The 20,560-nt window shown below is 49.3% G+C and overlaps 1 protein-coding gene across 1 annotated transcript in view; it reads left to right on the forward strand.

Moving 5' to 3' along the window:
- Positions 1–20,560, forward strand: part of C8B (complement C8 beta chain) — a 185,826-nt gene that overhangs the window by 39,616 nt on the left and 125,650 nt on the right. The window lies entirely within an intron of this gene.

The raw sequence follows: 20,560 nt of genomic DNA on the forward strand, positions 1-20,560 counted from the left end.
AGATACTATTTCTTATTCCTCCCTCTCCCTCCCCCTGGCAATGTCTGGCACTCGCTTCCTCCTCCCTGAACCACTCTTGTTTTGTTTTCCTGACACCCCCTCTTCCTACTGTCCATTATTGCTGATCCTTCCCACTCCCCCTTCATGTTTCTTGCCCTCAAACCCCACAATGTGTTTACACATATTACACAGCTGCATGGGCTGCTGTGCAACATAGCTTAAAAGAAAAAAGCACTATGACACCATCAACACCACCCTGGCAGAGGACTTTTTTAACTTTAGCTTGTGCTGCTATGCAACATGTCTTAAAACATTGACAAAGTCAATAGATCTCGCATTGGTGAGACCTATTGGCTTTGCCAATGCTTATGTCATCATTTGTGCTTTAGCACTAATTCTTAAGTGCATGCCATTTTGTCTATCCCCCTGTATACACTCTCTTTCTGTTTTTTTTTCTACCACCCCCTTTCCTGTCTCTCTTGCACCCTCCCAACTCCCATTATCCTTTGCTCCCCTGCCCACCAACTCTCTCATTATTCTGCTCTCTCCTCAACTAGCACTGAGTTCTGCTGTGGCTCGGTGTCTGTTTGTCTCCTGTCCTCCATAACCTTCTCCCTGGCATCCGGACACTGCTATTGGCTACATTACAAGACTTCTGGCAACAGTGATTAATTTTGTCAGTGCTTGCAGTAAAATGTTGCAAACGACAATAAGACTAAAGCCTGCAACAGTATCTTTTGGGAGGTTATTTTCCAAAACATTCAGTGGCTGCCTCCTTGAGTCAAGATGCAATGTGACTGTGGGGACAGAACAGTCCTCTGCATGTTAATGGAAACACACCCCTCCACTGAATGCCGCAACTGTTTTGATGTCTGGATTCCTAACACTGATTTTGTGTCATAAGCAAGCACAGATCATGAGTTTTCACCATGGAATAGGCCAGTCTCACAGATTGCAGTCTTGTAGAACCAGGAGGGATGCCCTCATAGTGGTGGAAGACTGCTGCTTTCACAGGAGCTAAGCAGCATGAGCCTGGTGGTGGCAGCATACCATGCAGGGATCAGTACCAGTGAGCAGTTCCTCTTTAACCTGTGTCACTGAAGTGAGGCCTTTCAGCTCACTGATTCACCTCTTGGCCTACACCAGGTTGTTGCAAAATGCTGTGCAGCATGTGAGTGGTGCACATGCGCTGGGTTTATGTGTGTCTAGGAGGGGTAGGGTACAATACAGGCGCAATTGTGTATTATGCAGTGCGTGCATTTTGAATGCAAGTGCTGGGTGTATGTGTGCTTATAAGTGGTACAGTTCATGAAGGCTCAATGCTGCGCAGTGCATGCTTGTTAAAAGCATGTGCTGGGTGGTGTATGTATGCTTATGAATAATGCAATACATAGCAGACTCTACTTTCCATTTTAGGAGACCCAGGCCTGCATGGTCACACATGGACAGGAGATAAAGGAATCCCACCATACAGATGTGCATATTGTTGTGTTTCTGTAAGTTGGGTGTGACAAAATGGAGAGGAGTGAGCGAGGCTTTCCCTTAAACTTCAAAGGGTAGTGTTTGAGTAAGAGAAGGATCACAAGGAAGGGGTGTCTGGGCGCATCTCAGGAATTGGATGCGATTGATAATTTAATCACACATAGTAAGGCCTAGACCCTGGACTAACCTTTTCATACACACATGACTGTGGCTGACAGCTAGGTGTGAACTCTCGCCACTCCCATGGGCTGTGTTGTGGCTATCAGAGTTGGAGTTGCTCCTGCTGTGACTGCTTTCAAGAGGAACATAGGGCAGAGGAGTGGGCACTTCAAAAGAAAGCATACCCCCAACATAAACTTCAAAAACTCAGACACTAAATCACATTTGGTCTGGAAATGGACTATAAATGCTACTTAAGTTGAGACTCTAAAACGTTTCAACTGTCAAGCATCCAGATGGGCTCTATAAGGAGCTGAAGCTCTTCAAAACTTCTGCCTGTGACCAAGACCAGGGGCCAAGGCCCACTAGTGTCCTTGCTGGGTGAGGGGACATCACACAGGAAATCCAATAACACCTGCCCTGGAGCCTAGAGCATCATCGACTACTTGCCATGACCAATGAGGAAGAGGAGAGTGCTGGAAGGAGTGAGGTCCAGTGCAGAGCCATGTCAAGTGGACTTTGCGAGGTGTGAGAAGATGGCTGCTGCACCGACTGGGTCAATGCACTTGTGCAGGATGAAGTTGATGACCATCATATGGCAGAGAAGGGCCACCGGGAAATGAGCCATACACCGAATATGCAGGAGTCTGTGTGTAGTGAGGAGCCAGTCACCTCATATGCTAGGAGGGACCACGATGAGAATATTGCCATGCTGTGAGGGCTGTAGCCCTTGTGTGGTGGTGAGCCATGATAGGCTGCCATTGAGGACTTCTCTATGTTGATCAGCCGGAACCCATGTAGATTGTACAGTGGGGTGACAGGGTACCCCGTGGGGTAGATGGACCCCAGAGGGGTCACCGGGACCAGTCATATGTGTGACCAGGTTAGAGTCATCCCCAGAGAAGTGAGGTCCCTGTGCATACCAGCACTAGGATGAAGTATTCACACCAGGATCTTCACTCCACACCCCCAGCGTGATGCAAATCAGAGACATACCCGCACAGAGGAACTACAAAAAGCCTTCAGTCATGAGACTTGGACAACTAGTGCTGCTTCCCTTTCACTGTTGCCTACAGTGAATGGGGAATACCATTACTGCTCAGAGCAAGGAGGGAGTGGGACACAGGGAGCTGCCTATGAAACACCAAAGCCCTGACCTCAAGAGGACTTTGCAGTTGTTGTGAATGGTTTTATGCCTTTAGATTGTTAGGTGTAAAAATAAAATACTTCTCTTTTTCCATAAAAATGTGCATTTGATTGGACCATAATTTTCTGCTGCTACTGTGTGTACTTTGAGTTTTGAGCCTGTGTCCCCCCACTGTATCTAACTCCCCCCTGAGATAGCCTCAGACTTCTTGAACCTCGCTAACCCTGGGAGTGAAGTGCTGAAGGGATACTTAGCTCAGTTGCTCAGAATCCATAATAGGTTAGGCGCCAGGACATCAGGATTAAAAGGCCTCAAGACTCATGTTTGGGTCCAGTAACCCTTTCTTGTCCCACAGCCCTCTGAAAGGGGTTCTGACAGTGACAGTCATTGGCAGAGCAAGACCAAATGGCTTTCCCAATGCTTGTTTTTAATACAATTAGGCTTTTCCACCTTACCTCTGCAGTTTCATATACTGCACAGTGCTGCTGCAAAAAGTCCTTTAGCAAACTAGCTCTTTAGTGAGCTGAAACGTATCCAATCATGCGTCTATTAAGAACATGAACACTGATCTCATATGATGACATTTTTGTATTCAGAGGAAGTGTTTTACGAGGTACATCATTACTTTTATTTCTACGGTGCACTAGGAAGCAAAATCAAATTTTTACTTAACATAAATGTAACCAGTAATAAGATCAAACACAAATAAGTGAAAGCAACAAGAAATAGTAAATTAAATATTTAATTCTTAACACAGTACTTTGGCTTAACATTCAAATTATTACACAACCATATTGCCAAAATATGTCCCTTGTGCTTCCAAGAAGGTGCTACCATCCAACAATATACCAGATGCATTTAGTGTTAGAGCTGGTTCTGTTAATACAACTCTATGAGAAAATAACCTTTCTTCTACTGTATTTCGAGTGGATCATTCATTGTGTTTTTAAAAGTAAGTAAATAGGTAAAACTCTTACAATAGCTTACTCCTGAAGATACTCATAGGGTGCAGTGACAGTGTTAAGGAGTAAGAAAAAGTGTTTCATTATGCAAAAAAATTAAACATGATGTGCAACATAGATGGGTCGATTCACAACATCATTTAGGAGACAACTACTTCACATACTCATATTTGCCTTTCGGAATTGGTCCATAACCTGTAAGTGAACCTCACACCAAAGTTTTAGTTTTGGGTGCTTCCTTTTACCACACACAAAAAATATATTTAATGGTCATTAAAATTCCAAACTATGGAATCCATTCCCATAAACATGCATTAATATGTGAAATATTACTGCAGAAGTACTACTTCAGATACTCATAAATAGGGTGAATAGGTGCTCCGGACTTGCTGGGGCAGTTCCTTATTTTTCACCATCCTTTCTAGCTAATTTCAGTAAACTTAACACATGCCCCAGTTTTCGGAGGAGGGTCAATTGAGGTAGGTTTTCTAGTGTAATATTAGCTACCAGGCCTTATTATATACCAATTTAATCAAGACAGATGATAATGTGTAAACATTTCATCTAGTTCACCTTAGTTCCCTACTTTCCGTTATTTCTATACTGGTTATCATTGAAGATTATTTTGCACTCCTCTGTTGATCACAGTTATTGGATTTCAAAATCTAATCACCCTTGTCGAAAACACCTTTGTGAATTGGTCCCTGACTGTTAATGTTCACTTGGCCCAGAAATAATACTTTCAATAGTGTTTGGAAAAAATATGGGAGTTTAAATAATGACCAACATAAATATTGAGTTTTTAATATAGTGACACATAAATATTGTGATGCAGAAATATTGACAAGAATATCAATTTGTTAGGTAAGTAAGATCATTTTCAATAACATTTGTGCTGTTAATATAATTCCAATAATATAGTTGGCAATAATATAGTTTTTTAAATTATCATTATGTGTTTTAGTTCAGATTTTTAATGTATATGTTGTTTGTATAATTGTTCTTAATAAGTTTAAAAGAAATTTTGTATTTTTAAGTTATTTATAGGTTTCAAATTTAATTCTTAATAGTAAGTTATAGTGTTGGAGCAGGTTGGAAGTTTTGTAGGGGTACATAGTAGGAAGTTCATTAAGTATAATTAAATAATAATTATTTGTAATTAATATAATTTGATTGATATTTATTTAAGGTATGTAATTCTATATATTTGTAAAGGTATATTCTACGTGTGGGTTATTGAGTGTGTAGAGGTATTGGGTAGAAAGTTAATTAAGTAATAATTAATTATCAATTGATTATTATTTTTAAATAACATATTAAATTGATTTATAATTATTTAAATTGTTTAATAAATACATTTTACAATCAATTGTTCATGTATTAATATGTACATTATTGATTATTTAATATGTTAATTTTGTTATACTTTTTTTATTTTAATTATATTTAAATTCTGAGCTGCTAGGTTTGTTAACGCAGAGTGTGGAAATTTAATTAAATAATCAATTATTAACATTTTTATTATTTGGTATTAATTATTAAAATTTTTAATAATAATCTAACATTTTTATTTGTTTAACATTTTTATGTTTTTGGTGAATTATTTAAACTATGTTATAAGTTGAAAGCAAACTATGTTCTTTGCTGCTGTGCAGAGTGGAGTGTGAATAGTAAATATTATCCCTTTAGAGTTCAACTCTTTCCTTACTGTTGCACAGACTGGAGTGGGAATAGAAAATGTTACCCCCTGGAGTCCAACACTTTTTCTACTGTTGCACAGACTGGAGATGGAAAAGTGAATTTTGCCCCTCTGGAGTCCAACGCTTTCCCTACTGTTAGTCAGACTGGAGTAGGAAGAGTAAATTTTACCTCTCCTGAGTCCAGCGCTTTCCCTAGTTTTGTACACATTAGAGTGGAAATAGTACAAACCTCCACAGGCCTCACAGGGGGATACAGGATTGAGGAATCCATCTAAATTCACACTTCAAGCTAACGCAATGCCTTGCAAGCTTCTCACTTTTGAGGAAGCAGCCCTAAACGATGTGGGTAAACTAACCCCAAAATGCCCATTCTTGAATCCCTCTTCTAGGAAGCAAGATGCTCTGAGCACCCTAGTCAAGGGCCACAGCATTATTATAAAATCAGCAAACCAAGGGGGGGCAATCGTCATTTTGGACGTAGAGGTTTACAGCCGAGAATGTCTGTGCCTTCTTAGCGGTACATCCTATTATGATCCCATTACACAGAATCACACAGAAAGAATACAAAAAACTATAAGCACCATGATTAAGGAAGCTGAGGCCAATGAGGAGATAACACACAAAGAGGCTGATTTCCTCAATATCCATCGACCTTGCATCCCCTACTTTTATTGCCTTCCTAAGATTAAAAAAGGGGTGCAACCACCACCCGGTCGAGCAATTGTCTCCAGGAGGGGGTCAATCCTGAAACCTCACCCCATTTTTTGTGACCATTTTTTACAACCAGTCTTGAAGGCGATCCCTACATTACTTAAAGATACTAAAGATGTCTTGAACCTCATCAACTCTGTTAATGAGGCCGGGCGAGTGGATGCTTTGATTAGTCTTGATGTTGAGGCTCTATACACTCAAGAAGCTATTCTGATATTGGTGGAGGAGATGCTTATAGCTACCGCCTGGTCCTCACCACCCCAGTTCAATTTATAATGGATTATGCAACCTTAGTTCTAACAGATAACTTTTTCCAGTTTGAAAAACCACCTATATCACCAACCATCTATGGGGAATACCTTCGCCCCTAGTCTGGCTTGTCTCTACATGTTACATTTTGAACAACAATTCATCCTCAATAGTGGCAATCCCTTTGCACACAATATCAGACCATAGCGTTGTTATATTGACGACATTTTGATCATATGGCATGGTAATATACAGGAGGTTATACCCTTTACTAGTTGGGTCAGTGGCCTAGACCCCTACCTGAAATTCACAGCAGCCATTTCTGATAAAGAAATCTCCTTCCTAGACCTCTTGATTACCACTGACCAAGGCAAACTGGTTACTAGAACCAACCAGAAGAGAACAGACCGCAATAGCTTGCTCCTTTATTAGAGTCATCACACAGAGACATTTTGAGACAACTTACCCTACGGTCAATTCCTGAGACTTAGACATAACTGCAGCATCAGCTCTGCCTTTGAGAATCAAGCTGATGATCTCACTCAGAAGTTACTCAATCATCACTACTCACAACACATTATTAACAATGCCATAAAGCGGGCTCGGAACAACCATAGGTATACTCTGATTGCCACTTACCCCAAACAAATAGAAAGACGCTTGACGTACATTTCTACTTTCACACCTCTAGCTAATGAGGTTAAAAAGATCATCAATAGACCTTGGTCTATTCTTAGCAGTGGAGGAAGTTTAAAAATCTCTCTTTCCATTCAAGCGAACCAAAAACATCAAAGATCTAGTGGTACATACCCGTCCAAAATTTGTACGTCTCGAATCCACACAGTAAAGACTGTGGCAGCTTCCACCTGTGCAAGGACACTACCCTTGTGGTAACTGCAACGTTTGCACTCTTACTAAGAAAGAAGACTTCTTAGACCCAGACCCTATAGTTAGATTGCAACTTGGAAAACACACAAATTGCAACACTCTACATGGTAACATGCCCCTGTGTTCTACACTATATAGAGATGTCGACTAGGCCGGTGAAGACTAGGATAAATGAACACCCTAATAACATCAGATGTGCACGGTCCACAACCAAGCTCAGTACACAATGTTTTGACAAAGGACATAGCACTGATGATCTATGGTGGGTTGTTCTTGATGCACTCACCGACCCTACAACTACCCCACAACACCTTCTTGAAAGGGAGCAGTGATGGATGTTCAAACTTAAAACATATGTGACCGGACTGAATGATGACATACAAAGGTCCAGTTGTTTCCTATAAAGTATATGATGACCACTCTACCTGCACTGGTGCATTCAAAGAAGAGCAATGTTGGGCGATCAACTCTAAAAACTCGTGTGACTGGACCACATGATGACATACAAAGGTCCAACTTTAACTAATAAAATAGAAAGCGGTTGACAACATCGATACTTGGATCACTCGCCTATACTGACATATGGCTTAATAAACTCCACTATCAGCACCCTTAGAGACCAAATACCGCCCCCCCACTCACTCCTAACATGATAATATTTTTTCTGTATATGGACATGTTCCCCGTGACCTCCTCCTTATGATAATTAGAGGTGTGCAACTGTTATACATACAGTAAATGTTTTGATTACCGCCCCTTCCACACACACTACTGCGAGGTGGGATGTGGTCTAGCTGCACCGTGTGGCTGGACTTTAATGACTAATAGCAGTTGAATGACATCAGAGTAAATATGACGGTCCACATCACCTGTCCACTTCTGGGTTTGCGCCTGCCGGATAGGTCACGAAATATGGACTACATATGAAAACTGCGAGTAGGAGCTTCTGACCCGAATAATACAGCCTTTCTTTCTGTCTCAATTAAGCATTTCTTCCAAGATATCGACCAGAGGACCTGCTAGTGCATTGGGGTCCTCAGCAGTTGGAACTCACCAGACCTGGTTGCGCACAACTAGCTTGAGCTAACCCTTCTTTAGTAATGTGGGGGTATGTGGGGAGTTATTTATTTATTTATTCGGCACCCCCCTTACATGAGTCCCTGCTGTGAGGGGACCCTATTTTCGATAACAATTTATTTATAGGGTTCCTAGCTCTTCCACCTCCCTTTCTCAACAAGCCCTGACATAATTAGGCAAGACAGCATTACCATTATATCAGCATATGTAGTAGTTGGCCGGTTACTGCCCTACCAAGACCCGTCCGCTTCTTGCCTGTACTCCACACCAGAATATACCTGCCCCTTAGATACTCACTAGAGGGATTCCCTCCATGCAAGGGGCACAGTGTGTGGCCACCTATATATGCCACTTAGGCTACGTAGACATTTTTCAACCTATTATCATCTACTGCCATATGTACGAACACATTTTCCCATTAACACAGAATGGGAAAAACCCTTTGCTACATCTGGCCCCTAATCTCAACAGGAGCAGCACTTAAGTGCTTGAGTGACCTGTCCATGGAGTATACATTACTTAGTGGGGCTAACAGACATTTTCTTACTCTCCCTTACACATCCCTCCCATTAAACATTACACAATTCTATGCATATGTATGGATACTTTGAAACCTGTTTTCTATATGTATTTCATTCTTGAGCATTTGTCTACCATAGTTTTGCAGTAGTTCCACAGCTCACACATTCCCAAGGGCTCCTTCCCTTAATATAGGGGGGGTAAGACATTATAGCCAATATTTATGGATGGTTAGCGTAACTATTGCATTATTTATTTTGGTGCTAAAACGATGCTAACCTAACCCCATATTTATATTTTGACACTAGGCCAGTCTAACGTCAAAATATTGGGGTTAGCGCCATTTCTTTGATTCGCGAAACCACCTTGCATCAATGAGATGCAAGGTAGGCGTTCCCGTCCTAATCACAACGCTAACCCCATAGCTCCATATTTTACCCCTGATGCAAAAACTATGCTAACTAAGGAGGTGGACTCAAAAAATGGCACTAAAGGGGTCATTCTGACCACGCCGGTAAAAGGCGCTTACCGCCGGTCAGAAGGCCGCCATAACACCTCCGCGGCCGCGGTAAACCGCCACGGTCATTCTGACCCGCAACTGGCAAACCGCCAAAAACCTGTCATCCACAAAAGTCCGCCACACCAAAGGTCAGCGGGAAACTGGCGATGACCAAACCTCCACCGTCACGCCAACAGAAATATGCCCATGCCATTACGACCCACGAATCCACGCTGCGGTCTTTCAACTGCGGTATTCCATTGGCGGTACACACCGCCGCGGTTGAAATACACACACACTTACAAAACACAACCACATTGGACAATTCGAAATACACACACCCTATACACATACAAACAACACTCCCACACACCCAATTAAATATAAAACACACACCCACATCACCCACAAACCCTCACGACAAAAAAATCCGACAGAAAGCCAGAGACAAACAGCACAGAATAGAGAACACCATCACACAGAGGCAAACCACACCATCACCCACACAATGTCCACGCACAAAACAACACACATCACCACAATCACCACACTCTACAACACATACACCACCCCACACCTCATCCACACCACCCCATGGCACCCCAAAGACACCCCCGGTTTTCAGACGCCGAACTCCGGGTCATGGTGGAGGAAATAGTTCGGGTAGAGCCCCAGCTTTTCGGGGCACAGGTGCAGCACACCAGCATTGCCAGGAAGATGGAGCTATGGCAACGAATAGTGGACAGGGTCAACGCTGTGGGACAGCATCCACGAAATCGGGATGACATCAGGAAGCGGTGGAACGACCTACGGGGGAAGGTGCGTTCCATGGTATCAAGGCACAACATTGCGGTGCAGAAGACTGGCGGCAGACCCCCACCTACTCCCCCAGAATTTACAGCATGGGAGGAGGAAGTCTTGCACATCCTGCATCCTGAAGGCCTTGCAGGAGTAGCTGGAGGAATGGACTCTGGTAAGTCAAATCTTAACTACTCCACCCCCCCACCCCACCTGCATCGCAAATCATACCCCCACCCTCACCCCCACCCCCATCACACCTACTCCCTGCAAATGTCTCACCATCACAACCCACCCATCCCAACACCTAGCCCTGCATGCGTCCACAAAGCATGGACACCCATCACCAAAGCATGCCCACTGCACATACACATCTCCCCCACAAGCCACCCTCACAAAAGCCCCCACACAGGAATGCCAGCCCCGGGGTACACGGGCAGCCACCCATTGCACGATATGGCACACACTGCGGCAATAACCATACCTCTATACCCCTGCAGGACCCGAACGCCACCACACCGCCCAGGAAGGTCTAGAAATGTCCATCCCACCCCCAGAAGAGGCCACCAGTGATGACAGCAGCTCTGTCTCCCTGGACCCAGATGACCAGCCCGGCCCATCGGGGACCTCAGGACAGTCGGTTCCCCTCACACAGCCACAGGCCACAGCAGACCTAACCCCCTCTGGGAACACCAGCACAGCTCCCACCCAGCGGGCCCATGCCTCTGTCTCCAGGACACGTCAATCAGCGGTGTGTCCACCACTACAGGGCACCCAGGTTAACCCACCACCCCAACAACAACAGGGACCTGGGGGCAGTGGTAGTGGGCACACTGTCCAGGGGACAGAGGCCCAGGGAAACAGGGGAACTGGGAGGGCTGCTGTGCGACAGGGGGGTGACAGGCCCAGGGAACCCACTCTCCACCAGGCCCTCTCCTCCATCATGGGAGCATACCACCACTCCCAGGAGACGATGGCAACGGTACTGGCCAGGTTCCAGGAGATCCAGGTCATGCAGGAGCAACAGTACATGGGGTTCAGGGAAGAACTTTGAACCATCAGTTCCGCAATGGGCACCATCGTCGGGGCACTCAACCAGATTGTCACCACATTGCGGGACCATGTTGCACCACAAAGGGCCCCTGTCACTAGCATGGACCAAGAACAGGCTACCACCTCCGCCGGCGCTAGTGGACAGGAGACCCCCACACAACAACAGGCCACCAGAACCCCACCCCCTGCAGAAGAAGAACCACCCCGCAAGCGGGCCTGAGATCTCGGAAAAAGACAGAGTAGGATGCCAAGACACCCGCCAGCAAAGGATACCCACTGATGTCATCCCACTGTCCCACATTGTCACCCTGTCCAACCTGAAACTGCCCCAGCTCCACCTTCCACAGGCATATGGACAATGCATCTGTGAGACTGAAAAGCTGGACTCTGCCATGGACATTCCTCCACCATCACCCATTACCGATTTTTCATCCATGTCCCTAAATTCAGCACTTTAATAAAAACACTTATTGCACAAAAATAATCTGGAGTCTGCCTGTATTGTGAACAAATGTATTAAACATAACGTTGCCAAAATGTCCAGTTACACAGTGATGATAACATACCACTGTCACACAGCTGTAGTCCATGGGTAAACAAAGTAGAGGTCACGCAGTGGGGGCCACATCTCTGAAATTTGAAGGGAAAGTCACAACTCAGTTAACATACATTGGGGGAATAGGCCAGACAGTAGAGAGGCAGGAGACTGTAAGTAATTGTAAAATGCCGGTGTTGAATCTTACCTGTGTGTTATTGAAAATACTGTAGTATCACTCTGTCCCTGTTGTCTGTGTCGTCCCCGTCGTCTTCCTCCTCTTCACTCTCCACAGGTTCCACCGCTGCCACAACACCACCATCTGGACCATCCTCCTGCTGGAAAGGCACCTGGCGTCGCAACGCCAGGTTGTGAAGCATACAGCAGGCCACGTTGATATGACACACCTTCTTCAGTGAGTACATTAGGGATCCACCTGTCATATGCAGGCACCTAAACCTGGCCTTCAGGAGGCCGAAGGTCTGCTCGATCACCCTCCTAGTACGCCCATGGGCCTCATTGTACCGTTCCTCTGCCCTTGTCCTGGGATTCCTTACTGGGGTCAGTAGCCAGGACAGGTTGGGGTAACCAGAGTCACCTATTAGCCACACACGGTGTCTCTGTAGCTGTTCCATCACATAAGGGATGCTGCTATTTCGCATGATGTACGCGTCATGCACTGACCCAGGGAACTTGGCATTTACATGGGAGATGTACTGGTCAGCCAAACAGACCACCTGGACATTCATCGAATGATAATTTTTTCGGTTCCTGTACACCTGTTCACTTTCTCTGGGGGGAACCAAAGCCACATGGGTCCCATCAATGGCACCAATGATGTTGGGAATATGTCCAAGGGCATAGAAATCACCCTTCACTGTAGCCAAATCGCCCAACTTAGGGAAAACAATGTAGCTCCGCATGTATTTCATCAGGGCAGACAACACTCTGGACAACACCTTTGAAAACATAGGCTGGGACATCCCTGATGAAATGGCCACTGTAGATTGAAATGACCCACTTGCCAAAAAATGGAGCACTGACAGAACCTGCACTAGAGGGGGGATTCCTGTGGGTTGGTGGATGGGTGACATCAGGTCTGGCTCCAGCTGGGCACATAGGGCCTGATTATGACCCTGGCGGACGGCGGAGGCCGTTCGCCAAGGTACCACCGCTGAATGACCGCACCGCGGTCAAAAGACCGCGGCGGCCATTTAGACATTTCCTCTGGGCCGGCGGGTGCTCTCCAAAAGAGCGCCCGCCGGCCCAGAGGAAATGACCCTGCAACGAGGACGCCGGCTCAGAATTGAGCCGGCGGAGTTGCAGGGGTGCGACGGGTGCAGTTGCACCCGTCGCGTATTTCAGTGTCTGCTTAGCAGACACTGAAATACTTTGCAGGGCCCTCTTACGGGGGCCCCTGCCGTGCCCATGCCATTGGCATGGGCACGGCAGGGGCCCCCAGGGGCCCGCGTCACCCCCTACCGCCATCCTGTTCCTGGCGGGCAAACCGCCAGGAACAGGATGGCGGTAGGGGGTGTCAGAATCCCCCATGGCGGCGCAGCAAGCTGCGCCGCCATGGGGGATTCTAAGGGCAGCGGTAAACCGGCGGGAGACCGCCGGTTTGCCTCTTCTGACCGCGGCCGAACCGCCGCGGTCAGAATGCCCTGCGGGGCACCGCCGGCCTGTCGGCGGTGCTCCCGCCGACCCTGGCCCCGGCGGTCTTAGACCGCCGGGGTCAGAATGACCCCCATAGTTCCTGTATAGTGGCACGGTCAAGTCTGTATGTCAGTATGACATGTCTTTCTTCCATTGTCGACAGGTCCACCAGCGGTCTGTACACGGGAGGATTCCTCCATCTCCTCGCAAGTGCCAGCGGACGGTGCCTAGGAAGGACAACATGGAGCACAGAGTCAAGCAACCCACAGGTACCTTCACACAGCTTGCACAGTACACGATTCTATATGCATTGAATGGCTTGTATGAGTGGCAATGCAAGGCCTAGGCCTGTGTGACGCAGTAGAATTTAAGCCATGTGGGCCCTTGAAATGGCGGCTGCCTGACCTGTGAAGTGTGACAATGGGATGTAAGGTCAATGCGCTGGCGTGGCACACCGTGGCGGTAGACGGTCGAAGACCGCGGTGCAAAGCCGCATTGGTTAACATTGAACCCTATGGGATTCAGGAGCCAATGATGATGTGTGCCGGCGGTCGCGGTACGCACCGCCGCGGGCATGACCGCCGTTTTCTATCTGCTTAATCACTCGATACCTGATCAACCACAGGAGAGGACCTATACTGCAAGTGCTGCTGTGACCTCGGTCTGGAAGAGACAATGGCTGCTGCGACTGAGTAAAGGGCCCCTGCCTTCACTTCTGAAGAATTGGACATACTCGTGGATGGGGTCCTCCCCCAGTATGCGCTACTCTACGGTCCTCCAGACCAACAGGTAAGTACACTGTGACCATGCTTTGTGTCCAATGCCTGGGTTGAGTGGGGTGGATGAAAGATGGTGGGGAGGGGAGCGAATGAGGCATGCATCGCACGACAGATGAGAGCATGTGCCATATGGCAAGGTTGGGGAGGGGGGGCCACTCACATCGACCATGCAGAAAAGTGATGATATTTATTTTCCCACCCTGTACATGTCACATAGGTCAGCGCCCATAAGAAGATCGACATTTGGCGTGCCATCGCCAAGGACGTCCGGACCCTGGGGGTCCACAACAGACGGGGCACCCACTGCCGAAAAAGGTGGGAGGACATCCGCCGCGGGAGCAGAAAGACCGCGGAGGCACTGCTGGGGATGGCCTCCCAACCTAGGAGGGGTGCCAGTCAACAATTGACCCCCCTGATGTCCCGGATCCTGGCGGTGGCCTACCCCGATTTGGATGGGCGCATGAGGACATCACAGCAGACACAAGGGGGTGAGTACCAGCAAATTCTGCTGTATTAGCGCACAGTGGAGGTGTCTGGGTGGGGGAGGAGGGCTGTGGGTATCTCTAGGCCAGGGTGATTTCTGTAGGCATGGCCCTGTGCCCCCGCCCCCCACCTCTGTAGGGTGCTAAGTACAGCTATCCATGGCCCTGTGCCCCCGCCCCCCACCTCTGTAGGGTGCTAAGTACAGCTATCCATGGCCCTGGGTCACCTATGTGTGCATTTGTCACCCATAGGCTTGTAGGCCAAGTCACAATAATTGAGTAGTGTACACCGAGTGCGCGGCGTAGTGCAGGGGGCTTCTGTGTCTGTCCTCTCCGCCAACGATGTCGCCAATGCATGCACTCAACATGTCATTATTTTCCCCCCCCCCTTTTTTTTGTGGTCTTCCTGTTCATGTGTGCATTAGCATCATCAGGCGGAGGAGAAGTGGCATCGGAGCACGAGGGAGCTGCATCTCATATGGCCCCGGAGGGCCATGCAATCGACTCCGAGTTCACCAGTGAGACGGAGGGCGAGGGGAGCTCCACAACGGGGACCCGTGGAGACGTCAGCGACACAGACACGTCCTCGGAAGGGAGCTCCCTTGTGGTGGCGGCAACATCCGTGCCCACCGCTACAACAGGTACAGCCGCCACCCAGCGCACCAGCTCCGCCCTCCCAGCAGCCCCTCAGCGTTCGCCCCGTGCCTGCTCGGCCAGGAAGGCGGGCATCTCCTTCGCCCCAGGCACCTCAGGCCCTGCCCCAGTTACCCCTGCTGCCCTCAGTGAGGAGATCATTGACCTCCTCCAGACGCTCATTGTTGGGCAGTCTACCCTTTTGAATGCCATCCAGGGTGTAGAAAGGGAGGTGCACCGGAGCAATGCATACCTGGAGGGCATTCATTCGGGTCAGGCTGCCCATCAGCGATCGTTCAACGCTCTGGCCTCAGCACTGACGGCAGCCATTGTCCCTGTCTCCAGCCTCCCTCCTCCAACTCCCTCCACCCAGTCCCACTCCCCTGTTCCTCTGCCTATCCCAGACACACCATCAGACCAGCCTGCACACACCTCAACACCCAAGGCAAGCTCATCCAGACATAAGCACCACAGATCACACAAGCATTCACACATGCAACATCCACATGCAGACATGCCAACAGCCACTGCCTCCTCTGTGTCCCCCTCCTCCTCGTCTCCCTCCTCCTTCCCTGTGACGTCTCCACTCACTCCTGCATGCACACCACCATCAGCCAGTACGTCCATCACCAGCACACCCACCAGAACACTCCGCACACGTGCAGACACCACCCCCACTGCCATTTACACGTCCCCTGTGTCCTCTCCCAGTGTGTCTGTCACCCCCTCTTCCAAACCACACAAACGCAGGCAGCCACCCACCCAACAGCCATCCACCTCACGACAGCCTCCATCACAAGCACCTGCACCCAAAGACAGCACACTTGACTCTCCTACAACCACATCCTCTTCCTCCACTCCCATACCCACTGCACCTACCCTTCCCACTGCTCCTAAAAAGTTTTTCCTCTCCAAAATTAACCTCTTTGCATCACCTGACCCACCCCCTCCATCTCGTAAGAGTCCAAAGAGCACCTCAGCCACCACAAGCCCTGCACCTACAAGGACCATAGTGCAGGGCTATTGGAGTCCACCAGCTTCTAGGGCAGCAACATCGGCCAGCAGCAAGGGGACAGCCAGCCCACCCCCTGGGAAAAAAACTAAAAAAGGGAAGGGCCGGCGCGAGAGGCCAGAGACGGCAGCCCCCAAAGACACTACCCTGGCACCGTCACCTGGCACATCCACAAAGGGAGGCAAGGGCCCCAGCGAATCGGCGAAGGAGGGCAAGGGCAGCAGGGCGGACAAGTCCAGCAGCAGGCGAGCTGCCCAGGAGGGCCCCACCAGCCCCATATCGGGAATGAGGAAGGACACCCACGGGCCCAGGACTCCAGCACAGGAGGGCCCCGCAAGCGAAAGGTCGGATGGCGACTGACCGGTAAATATTGGCCCGATCGTGTTCCCTGGGAACACATGTCAAGCACCGCTGAACAGGGCCCCGCCGTGACAAGCACCGCTGAACAGGGCCCTTCAAGACAAGCACCGCTGAACAGGGCCCCGCCGTGACAAGCACAGCTGAACAGGGCCCTTCAAGACAAGCACCGCTGAACAGGGCCCCGCCGTGACAAGCACCGCTGAACCGGGCCCCGCCGTGACAAGCACCGCTGAACTGGGCCCCGCCGTGACAAGCACCGCTGAACAGGGCCCTTCAAGACAAGCACCGCTGAACAGGGCCCTTCAAGACAAGCACCGCTGAACAGGGCCCCGCCGTGACAAGCACCGCTGAACCGGGCCCCGCCGTGACAAGCACCGCTGAACAGGGCCCTTCAAGACAAGCACCGCTGAACAGGGCCCCGCCGTGACAAGCACCGCTGAACAGGGCCCTTCAAGACAAGCACCGCTGAACAGGGCCCCGCCGTGACAAGCACCGCTGAACAGGGCCCGCCGTGACAAGCACCGCTGAACAGGGCCCTTCAAGACAAGCACCGCTGAACAGGGCCCGCCGTGACAAGCACCGCTGAACCGGGCCCCGCCGTGACAAGCACCGCTGAACAGGGCCCTTCAAGACAAGCACCGCTGAACAGAGCCTTCCAGACAAGCACTGCTGAACAGGGCCCGCCGTGACAAGCACCGCTGAACAGGGCCCTTCAAGACAAGCACCGCTGAACAGGGCCTTGCTGTGACAAGCACCGCTGAACCGGGCCCCGCCGTGACAAGCACCACTGAACAGGGCCCTTCAAGACAAGCACTGCTGAACAGGGCCCCGCCGTGACAACCACCGCTGAACAGGGCCCTTCAAGACAAGCACCGCTGAACAGGGCCCCGCCGTGACAAGCACCGCTGAACAGGGCCCCGCCGTGACAAGCACCGCTGAACAGGGCCCTTCAAAACAAGCACCGCTGAACAGGGCCCCGCCGTGACAAGCACCGCTGAACCGGGCCCCGCCGTGACAAGCACCGCTGAACAGGGCCCTTCCTGTCAAGCACCGCTCCGCTGGGCCCTTCATCTCAAGCACCGCTCCGCTGGGCCCTTCCTGTCAAGCACCGCTCCGCTGGGCCCTTCATCTCAAACACCGCTCCGCTGGGCCCTTCATCTCAAGCACCGCTCCGCTGGGCCCTTCATCTCAAGCACCGCTCCGCTGGGCCCTTCCTGTCAAGCACCGCTCCGCTGGGCCCTTCCTGTCAAGCACCGCTACGCTGGGCCCTTCCTGTCAAGCACCGCTACGCTGGGCACCGCCGTCTCTGAACTGCTCCGCTGGGACCTTCCTGTCAAGCACCGCTACGCTGGGCCCTTCCTGTCAAGCACCGCTACGCTGGGCACCGCCGTCTCTGAACTGCTCCGCTGGGCCCTTCCTGTCAAGCACCGCTGGCCCATTGGCAGGGCCGGATCTGTGTCGGGCAGGGATTCACAAAGCACTCTGGGCAACATGCCTCCTCCAGAACCAGGGGAGTCTGTAATTGTTAGAAGTGGGGTTTTTGGTTGGCAGTCAGGTTACCCTCTGTCCAAGCAAAAGCCCTCACTCTAGTCAGGGTAAGTCACACACTATCCAAGATTATCCTGTGCCCACCCTCTGGTAGCTTGGCACGAGCAGTCAGGCTTAACTTAGAAGGCAATGTGTAAAGTATTTGTGCAATAAATCATACAATACCACCATATAGCACCACCAAAATACACCACACAGTGTTTAGAAAAATATATAATATTTATCAGGATAATTGTATGTCAAAAAGAATAAAGTTGTAATGGAAAAATGTAGGAATATCACAGAGAAGTGATATAAAGTGTCTTAAGTCTTTAGAATATAAACAAAGTCTCTTTTAAGCACAAGTACCTGGTTGGGAGTGGAAAAATCTCCTTAGAGGGCCACAAGAGAAGAGGTGCGTGGAAAAAGAGTGTGTGCGTCGATTTCTCCCCAGCACACACGGACTTGCGTCGTTATTTTCCACGCGTGGAAGTCGGCGTCGTTTTTCCGGCGCGCGGACAGTCTCTTTCTGTGGATCGCGGGGATTACCAGATGTCCCGGGTCTCTGCGTGGATTTTCCTGCTTGTTCTCCGGCTGCGCGTCGGTGTGCGGTGCTGCGCGTCGAACTTACGATCTCACGGCAGGCGTCGCGTCGATTTCTCCTTTAGACTTCGATCTGCGGGGCTGCGCGTTGAAATTACGATCTCACGGCAGGTGTCGCGTCAATTTCTCCTTTAGACTTCGATCTGCGGGGCTGCGCGTTGAAATTACGATCTCACGGCAGGCGCCGCGTCGATTTCTCCTCTAGAGGTCGGGCGGCATTGTCCTTGCGAGGCCGTGCGTCGGATCTTCGATCGTCCCAAGAGCGTCGCGTCGTTCAGCGTCGGAGTGCGGCGTTTTTCTCGCCGCGAAACAAGCTGTGCGTCGAAATTTTCGGCGCACGGAGCGTCCAAGTAAAAGAGAGAAGTCTTTTTGGTCCTGAGACTTCAAGGAACAGGAGGCAATCTCTATCCAAGCCCTTGGAGAGCACTTTCACAGCCAGACAAGAGTTCAGCAAGGCAGCAGGGCAACAGCAAGGCAGCAGTCCTTTGTAGAAAGCAGACAAGTGAGTCCTTTGAGCAGCCAGGCAGTTCTTCTTGGCAGGATGTAGTTTCTGGTTCAGGTTTCTTCTCCAGCAAGTGTCTGATGAGGTAGGGCAGAGGCCCTGTTTTATACCCAAATGTGCCTTTGAAGTGGGGGAGATTTCAAAGAGTGGCTAAGAAGTGCACCAGGTCCCCTTTCAGTTCAATCCTGTCTGCCAGGGTCCCAGTAGGGGGTGTGGCAGTCCTTTGTGTGAGAGCAGGCCCTCCACCCTCCCAGCCCAGGAAGACCCATTCAAAATGCAGATGTATGCAAGTGAGGCTGAGTACCCTGTGTTTGGGGTGTGTCTGAGTGAATGCACAAGGAGCTGTCAACCAAGCCCAGCCAGACGTGGATTGTAAGGCACAGAAGGATTTAAGTGCAAAGAAATGCTCACTTTCTAAAAGTGGCATTTCTAGAATAATAATATTAAATCCGACTTCACCAGTCAGCAGGATTTTGTATTACCATTCTGGCCATACTAAATATGACCTTCCTACTCCTTTCAGATCAGCAGCTGCCACTTCAACAGTGTATGAGGGCAGCCCCAATGTTAGCCTATGAAGGGAGCAGGCCTCACAGTAGTGTAAAAACGAATTTAGGAGTTTTACACTACCAGGACATATAACTACACAGGTACATGTCCTGCCTTTTACCTACACAGCACCCTGCTCTAGGGGTTACCTAGGGCACACATTAAGGGTGACTTATATGTAGAAAAAGGGGAGTTCTAGGCTTTGGCAAGTACTTTTAAATGCCAAGTCGAGGTGGCAGTGAAACTGCACACACAGGCCTTGCAATGGCAGGCCTGAGACAAGGAAAAGGGGCTACTTAAGTGGGTGGCACAACCAGTGCTGCTGGCCCACTAGTAGCATTTAATTTACCAGCCCTATGCACATAAATGCACCTTACTAGGGACTTATAAGTAAGTTAATAGTCCAATCAGGTATGATTCAAGGTTACCATGTTTTAAGGGAGAGAGCATATGCACTTTAGCACTGGTTAGCAGTGGTAAAGTGCGCAGAGTCTAAAAACCAGCAAAAATGAGGTCAGAAAAAGAAAAGGAGGAAGGCAAAAAGTTTGGGGATGACCCTGTCAAAAAGCCAGGTCCAACAGTAATCCACTTGATGGACTGTGGCTTTGCACTCCCCAGGATGGAACAGTGGGAAACCCACCCACTGTAGAGACTTGAGAGACTGTGGCTTTGCACTCC

Source organism: Pleurodeles waltl, chromosome 4_2 (assembly GCF_031143425.1).
Source record: "Pleurodeles waltl isolate 20211129_DDA chromosome 4_2, aPleWal1.hap1.20221129, whole genome shotgun sequence".
Lineage (NCBI taxonomy): Eukaryota > Metazoa > Chordata > Amphibia > Caudata > Salamandridae > Pleurodeles > Pleurodeles waltl.